The sequence below is a fragment of the Rhinichthys klamathensis genome, unplaced genomic scaffold (assembly GCF_029890125.1).
Source record: "Rhinichthys klamathensis goyatoka isolate OS25496 unplaced genomic scaffold, OSU_Roscu_1.1 h1tg000126l_1, whole genome shotgun sequence".
Taxonomy (NCBI): domain Eukaryota; kingdom Metazoa; phylum Chordata; class Actinopteri; order Cypriniformes; family Leuciscidae; genus Rhinichthys; species Rhinichthys klamathensis.
In genome coordinates, this window is record NW_026606663.1 from 717426 (window position 1) to 738294 (window position 20869).

Sequence of the window (20869 nt, forward strand, 5' to 3'; positions counted from 1 at the left end):
ATAATTTGTATTAGGCTAATTAAAATGACTTTTAACATTCAAAAACAGACATGTCCAAAATCCAAAGCTTGATTGCATTGGTAAGACTGACTTACTACATGTGACTTTTTTTCCAATATCTCCCTTCATGTATTTACAGTGAACAATTTTTTTTAGGAAACAAAATTTCTGTAATATAGGCTAACAAAAGTTTTTTTTTCTTTTATCATGTTTCAAAGATTGTAGTACGGTCCTAGTAACCAGACTGACTTACTATAGGTGAAATTGTGCCAATAGCTCCCTGTATGAACACAATGTTTAAGTGTTCATACAGGGAATTTTAAAATGTTAATTTTAAAGTGTAAATACAATCGCGTACAAAACTAAATGTAGACTATATAGCTACAAACTACACCACGGTCGCATGACTTCAATGTTACCACAATTAAACTCTTTCTGTCTCTATTTGGGTTAAAATAGTTTGCAAGAGTGGGATTATAAACACAATGAGGCAGTAAAAGCGAACTAGTGAGTAGATGAGTTTTCCTGTTCAATGTTTAATGTTCCCAGCAACCACCTTTTTCAAGACAAGAAAATCACAAAGGAAGTAAATCACTAAGGGGTATTACTGATGTATTTTATGTTGTAAAATAAAACGTGGAAATAAAATGAGCTTGTGTTAACCACAGACCCATTTAACGAAAAACCCATTCAAACAACCCAATGACTTCAGGACAATGGAACTGGAAGTGCTAAAATTTTTTCCAGGTTTTAGCCTACAAAACACGTCATCCCTTCGGTACTGTAGACTGTTCCCTTTTTTTTTTTTTTTTTTATGCTTTTGAACACACTACATTTATGTGATATATATATAAATGTTATATATAAATATAACAGACAGGGGGGAGTGTTGAGCTAAAGTTGAACGGCAGCTAGAGATTAGTTGGTCTCTCCAAACAACACTAATCAAGAACAAGGCTTCCAAACAAAAAGGACCAATCAGAGCCAAGGCTGTCGCAGCCTGCTTGGCACTGGTCTACCTGTCGGTCACAGTCTGCTGTCAGGCTTTGACTAATGGTGTCTGCCAGTCTCGTATTCACGCTCTGTCTTGCTCACACTGCCTTCATGACTCTATTCTTTCTCCTTTATGTTTCTTTCTTCCCTTCAGTGACTCGTCACCCCTCCACCACCAAAAGCACATTTTCATCCACCTCTCTGTCTTCCTACTTAAATTTCTATTCTTATTCCTATCTAGTGCTAATTTATGTAACCGATGGTAATAAAATCCCTGCTTTTTTTGTAATTAAGGAATTAGAGATGAGTGGGAAAGCTCAATGGTAAAGTGCAGAAGAAATATATCCTCCCTCAGACCGTCTCATGGACACAATCTCATGTTTAGAGACACACACAGCCCACCTGCAATGCCCACGTTGCCTTGGGCTACGCACAGCACATAAATTAACACAACAATGAGAGTCTTCAGTGAGCGCATCTGTTGCACACTGGGCAGAGAGATGAAGGTTGTATGGATCAGAGACAACAAGTAGAGGGAATTTAAGCACTGGATCAAACACGCAGCGAGATAGGAAGACGGCAATCAATCAGGCTGTTTAAAACGCTCTTTAATGGTCCAGATAGATTTGCTGGGGTTATGACAGGTGTCCCAGTTGTGTGATCTCTTTCTCTCCTCCTCACGCTTTCTCCATGCAGCATTATAGCTCTATTACAGAAGCTTAAGTGGATGTGTGGAGACATGCGGATTGACATTGAGATTTGTGTGAGTGTCAGAGAGATGCATTGCCTTGGGTGGAGAAGTGCTAAAACGTCTTTCTAAGCAGACGCCATATGCACCATAAAATTATATGCATTTGTGAGGGGGATGTGTGTATATACGTGTATATACACACAAATTTATGAAATGTTTATAAATATAGCCTCAGACGATCAAGCCAAACAGCAGGGTTGCCTGTAATTTGAGTCAAAGTAAATTCCCTTCCACAGAAAAAAAAAAAAAAAAAAAGTCCTCCTGCTGTTTGTGTGGTACAAGAAGCCACATTACTGGAGGTTGTTTTTCCTCAATCATAGCAATCAGCGCCTGAAGTTTCGCCCCAGAAATGTGTTTGTTTTATCATATCAGTACTTTTCTTCTTCTCAATGTTGATCACAAGATAAACTATTACTGCTCCAGTAAGCTTTGTACAGTTTATGAATTCTATATTAATCTGTACAGCTGCTGTACATTTTGAGAGGTGTGTGTGCTGCCAAACACCCACACATATCATGAACAGTGGAACATCTTAATCTCTGCACATTTCGCTTTAATTGTCAAAGAAGGCTTATGAAGTTGACTGATCTTTAACTCTGCATGATTAATGATATTCTCTACCATGGACAGATTTTTAAAATATATATATATATATATATATATATATATTTAAATATTTAGGGTGGTTATTTTTATTTTTTGCCTGGCCAATAGGGTACGTACTTTTTCATGTTTTTTTATTTTATGTATGAAACAACACACACACACACACACATATATTTATTTATTTATAAATAATTTATGTATAAGAAGGTCAATTTTTGTGTTCCTCAGAAAGAAGTTTGAAGGAAAACTGAACCAAATTCTAATAGGTGTGTGAATTTAATAGTTGAAGAACACGAGGGCGTAAAAACCTATAGCGTACAAACTAAACCTTGTTGTCTTCTTTTTTTCTGACTACAGACAATTGCTTTCATGTATTGCTGTATCCCTGACATTTTCTCTTCGAATAGCAATGCAGTATGCTTCAGAGATTTGACATGCTTTCATAATGGTACGACTGGGCTTGTGTTTATTTTTGTTATTTGAAGTCTCACCAGAGCAGCTCATCCTGTCCCCTCCTCTAATGAAACCGCAGAGGTGCCCTAATTCTGAACATAAAATGCTCTGGATGCCATATTACTGGCATCTATAAACCTTGAAGTGGCTTGTAATAGGCAAAGCCTATTGTCTTCTTTCTTGTCATTTGGCTCAATGAACAAAATAGGCATTAGGGAAAGGACCAGGCCTGCAACTCTCCACAGTACACTCTTTATTCTCTCTGTTTTAAAGGCAGAAAGATAAACAACATTAATATATGAAGCTGTTATTATAATGCATCTGGGGCACAAAGTTAGTATGTTAAGAGTCACCAGCATGCCAGTTATCACAGCCCCAGTATGCAGGAGGATAATTATTGTATATGATGCTCTGTTTGACAGTTCTTATCTTGACCATCAGGCTCAATACATGTCTGTCTCTTAGGAAGAAGGTTGTGGCCAGCATACATACATTTTCCTTCAAAAATATGAACATAAATTACATTTGTGTTTTAATGCGGTTATGTTGTGCCACTACCAAATTATCACTGCTTGCTACTTGCAACTTGCTAGTGTTACATAACAGCGTGTAATGCAGAAACTCTTTTTTGTTTGTTTTTAAATTAAAAACATGGTTTAGAGACAAATAAATGCTCTGGTTCAATACTCTGTGTTACTGTAGTTCAACTCAATTTCCAGGGAACAAATATACTGAAAAGATAATGTATGTACTGTGAGTTATTTTGCATAAACTTATACTTTGCATCTGCCAAATGTATATATATATATATTTTTTACTTTTGATTAAATTGTACTGACGATGTTGAACTTCTGCAGAAACCATGAGTTGATGGCACGTAGTGGGTGAATGGAAAAGGGGCCATGACAGAACCCTGTGGTACTCTGCTGTTATTCACTACATCATCTCAGGCACAAAAGTCTGGAGCATCATGAACTGCCACTTGTCAGTAAGGTAATCTGTGACTGAGACTGTGTGAAGATTCACTTACATCCACATTAGTTAAATCCCAAGTTGGAGAGGCAAAATGATGAAAAAAGCATTATAGAAGTCATCGAGCAAAATACTGACAGTGGTTTCAGCCTTATTCAAGTGTGAGTAGGTCATTGATCAGGTCGTCATCAACACCTATATGAAATATACCTACGTCAGCTCATTCAAAGAGATTTCCAGGCAATTGACCATAATCCTCGGAGAGCTTCCTAACCATTAAAACAGACCGATTTTTTTAAAAACTAGAGCTAGAAATGACAGAATGGTGATATTAATTCCCATCTTAAACTAAAAGAGGCACTACTTCCTCCTTTTTAAAAGCTATTATATAACACTGATTCTTATACAGACGAATAATTATTTAATATGAGGCAGTCCCTGCTCACTCTTGACTGATATGAACTGGAAGTGTTATCTTCTCAGAGGAGAAACCAGCAGAGGGAATTGAGGACATGTCTGCATGATTGCCATTTTAATAGGGTCACCCCCAGGGCCACTGTCCTTTCAAATGCACTCACTGCTCATCCTTATTCAGCCTGACTGCAACAGACACCTTAATATTCTGCTCATAATGGTGCTCGTTTATTCTGGTTCTCACCTGCATGAACATTTTCACTTGGTCATTGATCAGTGCTCACATAGCTGCAAATTTGCAATAAGCACAAATAGACTTTCTACTATTTATTCTAAGGGTATAAAGACATTAACAGCGTAACTGTACGTTCACACCGCCGCCGACTTGAGCGTCAAAGAAGCTCTGGCCGCCCTGTCAAGGACGCTTGTCAAAAAGTATGGGGAAGCTTGTTGACGCTTTGGACGCTTTGAACGCTCTGACGTTGCAGGGAGAATAGAAGTGTCACAACATAAAATGTAATAAACAGAAAAAAAACTAGCAATACATTGAAGAAACCTTTTATAATGACAGCATTTTTATAACCGTTTTGGTCACATTTGGTCGGGGGAAAAAAAATAGTTAGCTATTATTATTATTATTTGTGGTCAAATCGGTGTCACCGTGAGCAAATGAATTGCATTCCCGCTTTAAAACGAGCGTTCGTAAATATTTCAAATAAAAGTTGCGCTCATGCGGTCCCTATAAGCAAACAACGTCATGTCATAAATGATAGGAAACCCAGCAACGGCGATTATTAGCTTCTCTTCCATTTTCTCGGAACTAATGTTTTGGTAGGAACTAAAGTTTGTATTGTATGTTTCTCCGGAATCAGCCAGCGTGAAGGACGTCTATATTCCGATTGGTTGCTGGCGTTTTGCCGCTGCTTGCCGCTGAACCGTGTCATAGCTCATTACCATAAAGTTGAGCTTCTTTCAACTTTCTGATTGACGCTCAAAACGCCCAAAACGCGACGCCGATGGATTTGACGCTCCTTGCAGCTGAGAAAAGCCAGCTTCCATTGAAAATGAATGACTTCCGGCCGCTTTGGAAGCTCAAGTCGGCGGCGGTGTGAACGTACAGTAATGCTGCAGCTAGCTTCTCTTCGTATGATACATATACGCTTATATTTGTTGAAAAAAATCATGTGTGATTTATGGATGAGCACTGAACTCTGTATGCTAATCTTTTTGAAAGAGATTTTGTTGTGAGAATGCACTATAATAAATTGCACATTGTTTAATGATTAATAAAAAAAAAATCATAATGAATAGTATTTTTTGGTGGTGCCACACAAATACATTCTGCTTCATTGCACCATGGTGCACTGGAGTGACACAGGCTCTCTCTCCCTGTCACGGTTGTCCCGGACACAGGAATTTTGTGTTTTGAGGCATTTTATGTTTATCCTCAATCTGTCGTTTGGACAGTTGTTTTCCACTTGCTCTCATTCTATTTGGACTGCCTGTTGGGTCGCACACATTCTGATCCCATCACCTCTGATTCATACCTTTGCTGTCAACTCTGGCTCTGTTGTTTTGTCTATTTATATTGTGTTTGTTCTTATATTATTTGGTTTGCTTGTTTTGCTAAAATGTATACTTTTATGTTTATGCTTTGTAAAGCGCCTTCAAACAGTTGAGAATCCAAAGGAACAATTAGGCAGATGACAGAGACACGAGAGAGAAAAACACCAAATGACAAGACACTCAGTCCTCCAGACACTTAGCATCATGTATTTTTCTGATGTTAGGTATGCAACTTTTACTCTTCATTTCTGAGCATTTGATGTTTTGTATTGATTTTCTTTTAATGATTATGTAATTGGCATGATCCATTTACCCAACTAATAATACATTGTTACATTTGAATTTATTCTGACTTTCTCTGAAATAATTAACTCTAGTAGATTACGTTGTATCCATGGTTACCACAAATCTGTATCAGGTTAGTAATAGACTAAAGTCCAGTTTTGAGTGGAGCATATAGGGTAAGCCAACTGAGATTTTAGAGCTCCGGCTAACACTTGGCACTGGTTCAAGTGTACTTAGACTGTAAATGCTAAAAAGGGGAATTTTTCGTTTTGGACAACAAAATGTTGTTCGACCAACCTAAATAGGGTGAACCTCTGTTTAATGTAATGTTACTCTACCTAAATGTACATGGGGAACCTTGGGATGACCAAACCAAAGCTGCTATCAGAGAAAGTAATATTGGTCGGCTTAAATATGTAGTAGTGGTAATGACCTCTGACTACAGATAGTGTTGCTTTATTCAAGTGTACACCGATCTATGGGGAATAAAAAAGTACCTTTAGATAGAGCAGGCATGGGAGCGGTCATCTAAAGTATTAGTCAATTACCTCTATAGTGACCAAGACTGGCGAGTTTGTGACCGTCGAATCTGCATAAAAGAACAGCCGGCGCAAGACCCTGAGCAATATTGGTATCCGAATGAACGAGTACAAATAAGAGTATAGAGTTAAATAGAATAATTAAGTGTCTATATAAATGATTATATAAATGGTCAATAATCAATTGGCATTCTAACCTAAATTCGATGTCGTGATAAAATGGAGTCAGATACTACTTTGCCACACTGAAAAGACGCACAGGTATCCTTCATCCGCTCTGTTGGAAACTGTCATTTGGTCAATTGGGCGGGCCTTACTGCGTTTTATACAATACAGATTGTTTTAAAGCAGCTTTAAAGTGATAACAAAAAAATAATGCCTTTCGGCTGTTGTTCAGCTAAAGTAGTAGTAGTAGTAATTGTACTTTTTATGGGGCAACCGGCTCCATGTAGAATACAACAGCATTTTCAAGAAGACAGATATTACTGGAGTCTTCATCTCAATTGAGTCCATCATTTTAATGAGGTTAAACCTTGAGTTCATCTGAGAGTAATTACAGACAAAATTATTGTTTTATTGGATAGTAATATTTCTTTACTAAGGCAAAACATAGTAACTACAACTTAAACTAAGAGATATGGCTTCAAATTCTGATTCAAGTGATATCAATTTTCACACTCTGTTTTCTCTGTAGTTGAGCCCTTCTGACAGAACAGATTATAGTTTAAAATTCAATTTTGACTAAATGTGTAATTTTTTTGCATTTGCACTGCAGTACAGTGATCATAGGGCTGTGGATTGTCAGTGTCTGCTTGGGCTATTTTTTGTCACTTATAATTTTCCTTTGCTTGTGATTTTTCTATCATTTTCATCAATTGTTACAATTTAGGTATAAATCTGAAGTTTAACCCTCAACTGCACGCATTATTATGCAATCATGGGGGGGGGGCTTACTTTTGGGTGCGTTGCCATATGGCAACATTGTGCGACAATGGAACAGCCTGATGCGTTTTCTCCCAAAATGAAATGAAATTCATAGATGATTACAGACCTGTCTTTTAGAAATGAAATTGTTTTTATTATTTAAAATGTTTTCAAGAGCTTTGTGTACAAAATATGAAACTAATTTTCAAAGTATTATTTCAACAACATTTACAAAACATCTGACGCAAACTCATAAGAACTGTTCAAGTGAAACTACTCGATGTGAAACGCCTTAAAGCTGTTGTTCTCTCCGTTAAAGGTGGGGTATGCGATTTTCTTTTTTGTCCATTTTTTCAAAATCACTTGAAATCCTATTCCTAACCCACTTACAACCACTGAGTTAGAAGCACTGACATGAAAACTAAAAAAATTAATCATCTGTGGAACGGGCAGGACTCGAAAAACTCCAGCCAATCATTTCCAAGACCACCTAGAATCATTGGACAGTAAGTGCGTCAATCAAACGGTCATACCATACCCCCCTCCCCCATGCCCCTCTTCGAATGGGTGGAGTGGGTGGAGTCAGGGCCAGCGTTGGAGGAAAGAAGGTAGGACCTTTTGAGTTGTGTATTTTCAAAATCTGCCGGCCGTTTTGCAAATCACATATCCCACCTTCAAGGCAGAGGTGCACCTTGCACTTAGAGCAAACCCCTCTGACGATGCCCTTGCAGCCAGGATCTCTGGCCAGTGATCAAAGCGGTCAAGACGGATATATATTTTACTTTTATACTTTACTTTTACTTTACTTTATAAATATATACAAATATATATACATATGAGTAGAATACAACCATCCAACTATATCAGTGCATCCATACATTGTCATTCATACAAAGCTACTCTGCATTAGCATGGGCAAAATATTGTTCCATTACCGCACAATGTTGCCATATGGCAACATACCTGTTTTTATTAAATAAAAAGGTAATATAAGTATCAAAACAATGTGACAATGATTGAAAAAAGATTAGAACTTACCCCAGATGCTTGATGTATTTTTTTATTCCGAAGCAATATGAAAAAAAGAGGAAAATCTTCACATATACACAAGCACTTTTTCAGCAGCTGGAGTCATTAAAAGTGTGTGAAAAGAATGACGTTGCAAGGGTGTGTGTAGTGTCGTGATGTCATCAAAGCATATCATTGGTTACCACCAGGTTCTACCATGAATTTAAGATTAATCAGAGCTCATATTTATTTTCAAATTTCAAGAAATGTCCAAAGAAAGGGTATGTTGCCATATGGCAACACCGTGCAGTAGAGGGTTAAGTAAGCATAATGCCATACGCTACTGTTCAAAAACAAAGTAATGTAAAGTAATATATTTATTCAGCAAATGTTTCAAAAATTGATTGAAAATTACAGTTAATATATTAATAGCATTACTAAATATTTCTATTTCAAATAAATGCTGTTCTTTTTAACTTTGTATTCATGAAATAATCCTTAAAAAACTAAATTGCATTACAGTTTCTAATATACCAAGCAGCACTACTGTTTCCAAAATTGATAATCATATAAATGTTTCTTGAGCACCAAATCAGCATATTAAAATTATTTCTGAAGGAGCATGTTTAAAATATATTATAATCCACAATATTACTGTTTTAATGGTTTTTTTTTTTTTTTATAAATGCTGTAATAGTGACAGCTCAGCTAAACACATGGTATGGGGTCACTTCGTTGTATGTATCCCACTTAGGTTCAAGAGACTTTGTGAGATTGAGAGATGTTGGTTGGACTATTCCTACCAAAAGGAGTGAAGGAATGGCTTAAATCCAATTATGGTTTCAGGAGGTCAGGCTAGCACCATTTTATGGTTTATTTCACTGTTTATTTTATTTTATTTTAATACATTTTTTTTTTTTTTTTTTTTTTTTTAAAGAACTGATTTCATAAGCATGGCAGACCGCCAGTGGGTGGACTTCATTGGATGAGATGTCTGGTGTATAATTCAGCCAGTAACTAAAACCGAGACAAGGAATATTAATGTATTGTACATGGCTGGCACCTAACAGGTGGTAGAACTGATTATTGGAAGAGGGTAATGAAGGGGTATATTTCTTCTGACAGCTCTCTATAAGGCTTGCGAGATGTCTATTAGGGCTTGTCTGTGTTTCTGTAGCAAATTATGAAATCTTAAATGAAGTATGGAGTACATTCTTCAATTACTTGGCTTATAACACGTACAGTCCTGAAGCTTTGCGTGGACATCTGGCAGCGTTCGTTAATACGTTCATTATGAATTCAATCATTTGCTTTACATCATTAATGTATAAATTATTTTATGTGGTTTATTGTTTTAATGACTTTAATGGGGTTACACTCTATTAATTTATGGGCCAAGCAGATTTCCAAAACGTCGCATTATGATGTCTTATAAAATGTTAAAAAGGAGTACCGCTTGACGTCTGTTTGTTACTTTTTCAATGGAACAATTGTGAAAATGAGTTTCATCTTCCCTCGACAAAAATTGATTTGTGAAAGCAGGAACTATGGGAGGAAATATTGCAATTTCACCCTTTCAGACAGGGCAGGACAAAGTCCCATCAAGTCTTACAAACTTACAAACAGGCTCTGTAGGTAGTTTGTGATGGTTTTGTATGGTATTCTTTCTTTCTCACGTCCCTCTTTTTACTGCTTTCATTTCACAAATGTTTTTTTCTGTCTTTTTAAAAGTGAAAGAAGCATTTCTGAATCAAAAGACTTCTGACTCTTGCTGTTAGTGTGTGCATTCACAACATCACTTAGCAAACCAAATTTACCACAAAAAGCTGCTTTTCCTGCTGGATAAACAGACAAGAACAAGAAGGATTGATGACTTTTGGCAATCAAATATTTAAGTCATTATGTGTATTTGTGTGTTTACAACTAAACAGAGAGTGATAACGGCATGTGTATCAGCTCTGACACAAGCCTCCTATGGTCACATAATGCCTCAGAAAGAGCAGACAGATTCACACAGACGGATACATCTCGAGGGTAATTGCAGTTTTCCGGTGACTAAACGGATCTTGACTACAATTACAACTCAAATTGCCAGCGCTTCTCCAAGGCACACTTTTGAATTTGATGCAAAAAATGAAAACCTCAATCACAGGCCTCATAATGGGCTTGACATATGACTCTCTGCCTGGGAACCAAAGGCTTGTGTGGTAATTGTGACCCAGGGAAAAAGATGTTCATGTAACTGCTGTAAGTGGTGAAATTGTCTGGACAATGGGAAAGGCAGAATTAATGGCGAATGAGTGAATGGTCACACATATAAATAACGTAGTTTAGTGTCTGTGCATCTATACCAAGACTTTGAATGAAATGACAGGAATATTTTTTGCTATTCAAATGTTTTTTTTTTGTTATAAATTTTTTTTTTCAGCAATAAAGCCATTCCAGTCATTCCTCAGAGATTTTGGTCTGTATTGACACGATAGCATCACACAGTTACTGCAGATTTGTCAAGTACACAGCCATGATGTGTGACAAAGTGTGTCAAGAAAATATCCCACACACCATTATGCCACCAAAAGCAGCCTGAACCGTTGATACAAGGCAGGATGGATCCATTTTTTCATGTGGTTTATGCCAAACTCTGACCCTATCTGAATGTCGCAGCAGAAATTGAGACGCATTCAGAGCCTGTGCAAATTGTAGCCTCAGTCTATTGTTTTTTTGCTGTCAAGAGTGGCACCCAATGTGGTCTTTTACTGCTGTAGCCAATCTGCTTCAATATTGGTCTTCTGCATACCTCGGTTGTAACGAGTGGTTATTTGAGTAGTTTCTGTTGGCATTCTATCAGACTCAAACCAGCCTGGCCATTCTCCTCTGACCTCTGGCAACAACAAAGCATTTTCGCCCACAGAACTGCTGCTCACTGGATATCTTCTTTTTTTCGGGCCATTCTCTGTAAACTCTAGAGATGGTTGTGTGAAAATCCCAATAGATCAGCAGTTTCTAAAATACTCAGACCAGCCTGTCACTAAACAACCATGCCACATTCAACGTCACTTAAATCACATTTCTTCCCTATTTTGATGCTTAGTTTAAACTTCAACAGATCGTCTTGACCATGTCTACATGCCTAAATGCATTGAGTTGCTGCCATGTGATTGGCTGATTAGATATTTGCATTAACGAGCAGTTGGACAGGTATACATAAAGTGGCCGGTGAGTGTTTATTATATTACATTACATTACATTACAATACATTATATTATAATGCATTACATTATTACCTATTACATTCCCACACTGCCCTTTTAAAAACTTTCATTTACTTTTTTTAAATATTGCCATACTGCCAATAGTCTTCTTGCTGCTCAACGTTTTCCAAAATACATATTTAAATTAAATAGTGATTTTAAATATATGTTTAACACATCTCTACTCCTACCATGAGTTATTTTGTCTTTGCTAAATGTAGGAGAACTGATTAATAATCATCAGCACACATCTTGGCCTAATTAACAGTATACTGTACATTGAAGAGTATTCCATTCACATACAGTATCTAAAATAGAAGTAACAAAATACATCCCTGATCCTGTGCTCACACATGTAAAATAGACCTCACATGAGATATGCAGGCAATCATCTTCAAGAAGATGTGGTAGGAGTGGATGGGGCTCCAGTGGCTTTGTGAGGGGAAGAATTTACCCTTCACATCTCAGGCATCACTTACAGCACCAATGACAGATTGCTGAATGCTGCATTTTTCCATGACTGTGGCTGGATATCATTTTGCTTCAAAGCGAACAGAGTCAGGAGTTTATCACGTAATTTCTGATTCGACTGTATGTTTTTTGCTGAATTTTTTATATAGATGAGTCCTTTTTGTTTGGGTAGACCATTTCAGAAAGTTGAATGGATGCTTTGAGGCTCTCAGTCACAATGACTCAATTAGCAACCGCGGTGGATGACGGAAATGGAATCTGTTGAGCCTGCATATCCTCCCTCTCATAACTTTAACCATTGTTCAAGTTAGAATTTGAGACCAAAAACTACTGGCAATGAAGAAAGCTATTGAAGATTTAAAGGATGTTATCCTGTTCCATTCTGTAACGAACGATCACCAGCTGGAGTGCCCTCGAGAGCCACCAGAGGGCGCTCCACAATAGACTATGATCACTTCCTCACAAACTACATTTCCCATAACTCACTGCCCGGATTCATCAGCACTCACCACCTCAATTTCATTCACCTGTGCCTTATCACCTTGTTTCTCTCACACCATCAATACCTGGTTTTCACATTCACTCGGTGCGAAGTATTGCTTTCCCAGTGAACTATTCTGAGCGTTTGTACCCTGTGTTTGTTTACCTGGTACGACTTTATCTGGACCTTACCTCTCGTTGTCTGCTGCCTGCCTGCTTGACTCTCTGCCTGGACTCTGTATTCTGATTGTTTCGCCGCCTGCCCGGACCCTTTGCCTGTTCTTGGACTCTGATTGTGTGTATTCTGCTCTGCTTATATCGCTGGTATTCGAACCCTTGCCTGTCTGACCCTGTTATTTAATAAAGCCTGCAAATGGATCTCTCCTCGTCCGCTGCTTCATTACACATTCACAGACACAAAATACTTTTCATAATATTGCCTGTATAGATACAGGGGTCATGTTGGTAGATTCAATCATTTTAAAATGAGGACGCATACAACATTAACAGCAAATATGATTAATTTATAAGATACCCATATAAAAAGCATCTAAGGGGCAAATAGGTTAAAAGATGAGATATTGGAACAAATACGCAATTTGATCTATGATAGTCCTAATATTTTAAGTATATCAGCATGGGAGTGTCAATAAAGGGAACAAACAAAATTATGTAGACTGGGTAGGCTGCAAATTCCTTTTTTTATGTTCAAATATTGGCATTTGTAATCCTTATACTGTTTGTTTTGTGATTAGACAAAAAATGTGGATAAAAAACAATATTTAAATATAGTCAATAACTGCTGTACACTGTAGATGTGCAATTGATAAAACCTTGAACCATCAAGTGGAAAAATTGTGCAGTTCATGGTGTTTGCAGCCAGAGGCCACTGTTTCACTGTTTTGGCAGGTGTGGGGTGAGTTCATGCTACAGCTAGTTGCTAATTCCATGCTATTCTAATGCATTTTGCTTTAAAAGTGGTTATATAATGTAAATGTTCTATAATTAATGAACATTGTGTCTTTTTTCCGATTTGATCATGCAACGTAACTCATAACTGCGAATACTGTTTTGATAGGAGAGCGTATGCATGTTGTGCAGCATGTCAGAAGGTTGGTGGTGTTTTGAAGATTTTCTCAACCTCTTTTTCTCTCTTACGCACTCTTTTTTTTTTACTCACTTTATTTTATTAATTGTCTGAGATGGCCCTTCTGATGGAGTCCTTGAACATGACAGGGAAGGAGTTCTCTTAATCTGAATTCCAATAGGGCCCAACATTATTTTCCACATGGCAACCACACCATCCATCTATAAATTACAGGAATGTCTGTCTGTCTTTGTGTCTGTCTGTCTGTTAATCAAATATCTCTCGAACCGTTAGTCCGATGGATGTCAAACTTGACGGGTGTCTTGCTACGGGCACGAGTAAGTGCAGTGCCGAGTTTGACGTTGTTTGGATTAGAAATGCACAAGATAGCGTTAAATATATCTGTAAAAGAAGCACACATTGAAGTTGTGGTTTAAAAATAAATATTCTGACATTAGAGAGGGTTGTGGTTTAAAAATTGTGGTTTAAAAATAAACATTCTGTCAGCTAAACATTAAGTCTAGGGATGTGCACGAATATTCGAATTTTCGAATATTCGATCTGTAATTATTATTCGAAAAATAAAATACTATTCGAACTTTACTACATTGCTTTGCTGGCCGTAAATGCAGTGAATCCATGATAAATCCCAAGCACTAACTCGCAGTTATAATTAAATGCACTGGGTGGCGCTGTGTGGAGTGTATTAACAAGTATTTGATCACATAATGTTGTCGTCTGCCTCGCGAAGTTTGGAATTACTTGAAAATGATCTTACTAAATGGAATTACTTTTGATCGAATTAATTAATTCATCTGAGTTATAATATCATCAACACAATGAGAAATCACATGAAATCCAAACAGTCGAATGAGGCAAGACAGCTGTCCATCACTGCATTCACAACTGCAGGTAAGCGCAGCTGGACCCCGCGTGATCCGAAATGATAACTTATCTTATAGCAAAATGATTTTGAGACATATACTTCCTTTAAGTTTCGTTGAGGGAGACAGGTTTAAGAACAGAAAACGCAAAGTGCTGTTAGAAACTTAGAACACCGTTATCTTTGTGTCTCTGAAGCGTCTGTCAGAGAAGCGCCTTTTCTCACTCGAGCATAAATTGCTGGCAGCGCCCCTGCATGTGGACATTGTTTTTCTCAATAAAAACGTGAAACAATATAAACACGATAATTATATGCTGACTCGTGTGTGTGTGTACGTTCTGTACGATATCTGGCGCAATCTGCTTTATTAGGCGTTTTTTTCCCCCGTTCGCGCTGCTTAAGCATGCTTTTATTAATGCTTTTGTTTTTTTATATTTTTTGTTTACACATAGGCCTACTATTTAATGTTTTCAACTAAAAGAAAACTTTAACATATATTGTAAGCTTGTTGTGTATATTGCCTAATTGTAAGCTTGTTCAGAAGTGGTGACAAAAAACGTGAAAAAAAATTTAACTTAAAAAAGAACGTCTTTTTCGTTAAACGTCATTTAAATAAACGAATATTCGAATATTCGATTTTTATGAGCCCGAATATTCGAATGCAATATTTTTGAAAAATGCTCATCCCTAATTAAGTCAGCTACACTGTTTACTTCTGAAGTAAAAAAGTAGCGATTATTTTCGAGAAATGTAGCGATTCTTTCAAGGTTGTTATTATACATTTTTTACAATGTAATTATACGTTTATTACAATGTAATTATACATTGTTTACAGTGTTATTATATAGTTATTACAATGTAATTAAATGTTTATTACAATGTAATTATACATTTATTTCAGTGTTATTACAGTAGGCAGGGCCGGCTCTGTAAATCTGGGGGCTCTAAGCAGGATAATTTTGGGGCCCTGCCTTGCAGTAGCCTAAATAATGGAGTATTGCCACCGCAAACCAGCAACTGTATACAATCTAACCCCAATCTAACAAATCTTCAATAAAGTTGTTGCATATACTACAGGTGTTGCTGGAGTCTCGATCTTTGAACTTCTTTTCCCTTTTCCACGCTTTAAAAAGAGAGAGAAGTTGGACCAGTAATTTCTTTGCTTCCTTCTAAAGTAATTTAAACATATTCTTCTTTTTTTCTGCACCCGATGGATAGACTCGTTTCATTTTTGCGGTCAAATTTCCAAGTCCAGGGAAGACAACGATCTGACACGGTTGGTTGACTTAACGCAGTGGTTCTCAAACTTTTTCGGTCATTCCCCACTTTGGATAAGGGGGAATTTTCAAGCCCCACTGCCCCCATCGCCCCAACACAATGTTAATGAAATACGCAACAAGCTTAAAATGTTCCAATTTATTGAAGTAACAAGTATCTAAATACAAACTAACTATCTACATCAAATAACATAACACCAAGTTCAAAAATAAAGAAAATAAAAGTGCAGTTGTGTCATAACTTGCATGGAATTCAAAAATAGAGAAAATAAAAGTGCCACTTTGCAATCTGTTAAAAAAAGAAAAGAAGAGAAATCCATTTGGCAAGACAGGTCTATTTAAAAAAAAAAAAATCAAAATAGACATATTGAGAATGAGAAGGTGACGTCACGCGTATCACTCCGTGTTGCATTGTGGGAAGGATTCGCCATCTTGGTAGGATACGCTATCCGTTGTCATGGTTACTTCGACCGTGAGACCGAGAGAAATAGCGACAGAGAGAGAGAGAGCAGCTTGATATTCGTTTGCATTTTTGCCATAAGGCACAGTTTCTTGGGAATAAATGAAGAAGGGGGAAGCAAAAGGAAAGGGGCTCTATCGGGAGAGACTAAATAACAACACCAAGCAGCGTTATTTAGAGATACCACTTGACATCAACATGGACCCGTACGACCTGCTACAGAATGGACGAAAGACCCAAAGCACTACCACCTTTCACATACGCTGACATAGTTAATTACCTGGTTTGTTTATGGTATCAGTGACTAACGTTACTGCCTACACAATGCAAGAGTTGAGAAGCTTTAAGTCATTAGAAGCTGAACAAGTCTGTTGCGGCTGGGTGCAAGACTTAGAAACCCCCAAACCTGTAACGTTAAACTGCGAGAGTTCAGTCATACTTGATGTTTCATTCAGGCCTCATTCATATGTGGAAATAAATCTGATATGAATCAGATATACGTGCATTTGCACCTGCCGTGCAACGTTAAGCGAACAGATCGGACATTCCCCTGTCAATGCGAATCGTACGTCATTAAAAAAAGTGTCTTTTTAAAACATTTCGCGATACAGATATATCTATAACAAATGAAACAACTCTAGTTGAATAACAGAGTATTAATTTCGTTCGTTTGTGTTAAATAAAAGGTGAACTGTGCTGAAATGTGTTGCTTTTGAAAGCAGGCTTTGCTCGCTGTTGCTGCTGTCAGTTTATTGACAAGCAGTTTCTCTAAGCTGGCTAGCATTGTTATTTAGTCTCTCCCGATAGAACCCCTTTCATTTCTCTTCCTTCTCCATATCTTCCAAAGACACTGCGGCGTATCGGTAAAATGTAAAATGTAAACAAATACTAAGCTGCGCTGTCTCTCTTTCGCTATTTCTGGAATGTTTAGTCGCGTGACTCGCGCCTCTGTGGAGTTCTGAAGGCGTTGCCCCTGGCAACCGATAGCGTCTCCTACCATCATGGCCGACCGGCTCAGACCCCGCCCAAATCGGCACGTGACTTCTCACTCTCAATAGGCTACTGTGTTTGATATGGGATTAAAATGATGGGCAGTGTATGAGATATAAACTAATGATTAATTATTTTAATATTCCTTTGTTCCGATCAGAGCATGAGCGGAGAGCGCATTTCTGAATATTCCTCGGCTTGCTCATTCCGCTCAGGGTCGCACGCTCTACCCTGCTGGTTCGAAAATATGTGGAATAAGGGCTGCCTCCGACTAAAGTTTTTTTCTAGTCGACTAGTAGTTGTTTAGTGGACATTAGTGGACAAATCGACCCTTTATATTGATTTAATAACTTAAATAGGCTATACACGAGTGTTATAAAGCCGCACTCAAGCGCACGAACCGGCAAAAATAGGCTAATGATTATGAATGTGTAAAAAAAAGCAAGGAGACATTTAATTATTTATTAATAAACTGGTGTTTTCTGCGTCGTTGCAAAGATGAAGTTGATGAAGTTGACGATGCGGACTCGCCATGAACGAATAAAGATATAAAGGCATAAAAAGGAAAATTTCCTCCCGTTGGCGCGCCGCACCTGTCACGTCTCTATTCCCCACCAGTGGGGCGCGCCCCACACTTTGAGCGGCGACGCCGGCGACTACCATCTGTAGTTAGGGGGGCCCCTAGTGGCGGCGGGGCCCTAAGCAGCCGCTTAGTTCGCTTATAGGGAGAGCCGGCTCTGTATTTAGGCTACAGTTTTTCATACAAATACCATAGAAACCATAAAGTAAAATTTTGCCATGCTAGTGAGCTGCTATAGGCTATGCCTGGTTTTATCTGTGGTTATCATGATCTAAATGCATGATACTGGATAACCAATTGTTAATTTGAATAAAACTCAAACAGTCAGAATATTACATTTTACCAAATAAAAATGTGGTTGTTACATTTTTTTTAAGAGATGTTACTGTTTTTGTTAATGAACATAAATTTAACTTGGTAGTATTAGCTTGAGTTAGGATGCAGATTTACTGTCAACTCACTGTCAAATATGCGTTTCGAGATAAAACATGTAATATTAATATTGCAGCCTGCACTGCAAACTGTGCTGAAGATACGGGCCATCAAAGTCAGGCAACACAAACCTGTTTCAAGACTTGAAACAATATCCCCCATTAGCACATGCAGAAACTTAGAAATATATGTTTGGCAAATGTTTGTCATGATATGTTTTGACAATAAAGAGTAGTTTAAAACCACAATTAACGCTTTGGTTTCGCTTTCACTTAGGAGCAAAAAAATCTGCCTTTAAACTTGAAAGAAATAAAGATTTGACATTTATCGTGATAATTATCGACATCGACTTTTGGCCATATCGCCCAGCCCTAGTGTTATTATACATTTATTACAATGTAATTATACATTACAGTGTTATTATACATTTATTACAATGTAATTAAACGTTTATTACAATGTAATTATACGTTTCTTAAAATATAATTATACATTCATTATAGTGTTCTTATACCTTTGTTACATTATTATTTTGTTACATTATTCTTTTTGAAAAAGTAGCGATTCTTTTTGGGAAAAGAATCGATTCTTTGGAAAAAAGTAGAAATTCTTTTTTGGAAAAGTAGCGATTCTTTTCTGAAAAAAGTAGCGATTCTATTTGGAAAAGTAGCGATTCTTTTCTGAAAAAGTAGCGATTCTTTGGAAAAAAAGTAGCGATTCTTTTTGGAAAAAGTAGTGATTCTTTTTTGAAAAAAGTAGCAATTCTTTTTGAAAAAAGTAGTTATTCTTTTTGAAAAAGTAGCGATTCCATTTGGAAAAGTAGCGATTCTCTTTGAAGAAAAGTAGTGTAAAAAATGTAATTATACATTTGTTACAGTCTTATTATACATTTATTACAATGTAATTATAAGTTTATTGCAATGTAATTATACATTACAGTGTTATTATAGATTAGTTACATTATTATTATACAATTGTTACATTATTATTTTGTTACATTATTATTTTTAAAAAGTAGCGATTCTTTATGGAAAAAGTAGCGATTCTTTTTGAAAAAAGTAGTGATCCTTTGGAAAAAAGTAGTGATTCTTTTTGAAACAAATATTGATTGTATTTGAAAAAGTAGATTCTTTTCTGAAAAAAGTAGCGATTCTTTTTGAAAAAGTAGCGATCCTTTGGAAAAAAGTAGCGATTCTTTTTGAAAATGTTTTGATTCTTTTCTGAAAAAGTAGAGATTCTTTTCTGAAAAAAGTAGCGATTCTTTGGAAAAGAGTAGCGATTCTTTTCTTAAAAAAGTAGCGATTCTTTTCTTAAAAAGTAGCGATTCTTTGGAAAAAAGCAGTTATTCTTTTTGAAAAAGTAGCGGTTCTTTTTGAAAAAAGTAGCGATTCTTTTTGAAAAAGTAGCGATTCTTTTTGGGAAAAGTTGCGATTCTCTTTGAAAAAAGTAGTGTAAAAAATGTAATTATACATTTGTTACAGTCTTATTATACATTTATTACAATGTAATTATACGTTTATTACAATGTAATTATACATTTTTTACAGTGTTATTATGTTTATAACAATGTAATTATAATTTTTTTAGTGTTATTATACGTTTATTACAATTATACGTGTTATTATAAATGTGTTACATTATTATTATTATACATTTGTTATACATTATAATTTTGTTACATTCTTTTTGAGAAAAGTAGTGTAACAATGTAATTATAATTTTTTTAGTGTTATTATACGTTTATTACAATTATACGTGTTATTATAAATGTGTTACATTATTATTATTATACATTTGTTATACATTATAATTTTGTTACATTCTTTTTGAGAAAAGTAGCGATTCTTTTTGAAAAAAGTAATGTAAAAAATTTAATTATACATTTGTTACAGTCTTATTATACATTTATTACAATTGTAATTATACATACAACGAACATAAGAAACACTGGGCTATATACAAGATAACAAGTGGCTGATGAGGGACAGGTGTAGGCAATGACTGGCCATTGAAACAAACGAGGGTAGGGGAGAGCGGGGCACAACCTAACGCATTTTGGTTTTGGCTCAATTATTAAAAACATGATTAAGTTAGATTCAACTTTTATTTACACAAGCAACATACACATCTCTGCTACAAATGAACACTTAAAGTTTTTTTCTAGGACCTACCATTTTCGTTGCACTGAAAGTGACAGAAGTGCAAATGTTACAACTTACCCCATATGCGGGGTTAATTGTAAGACTTGTGTGTAATGCACATAATTCAGTACTATTTTATTTGTATAGTTTGATATTGTTTGTGCATCTGTATAGATAGATATCCGTACATCCATCCCACATCCAATCATCCTTCTATTATGGATCAATATCATGGATAGACACATAGAAAAGGGCAGCACAGTTTTGCAATAAATAAACAAATAAAATCATCAAATATTGTAATTG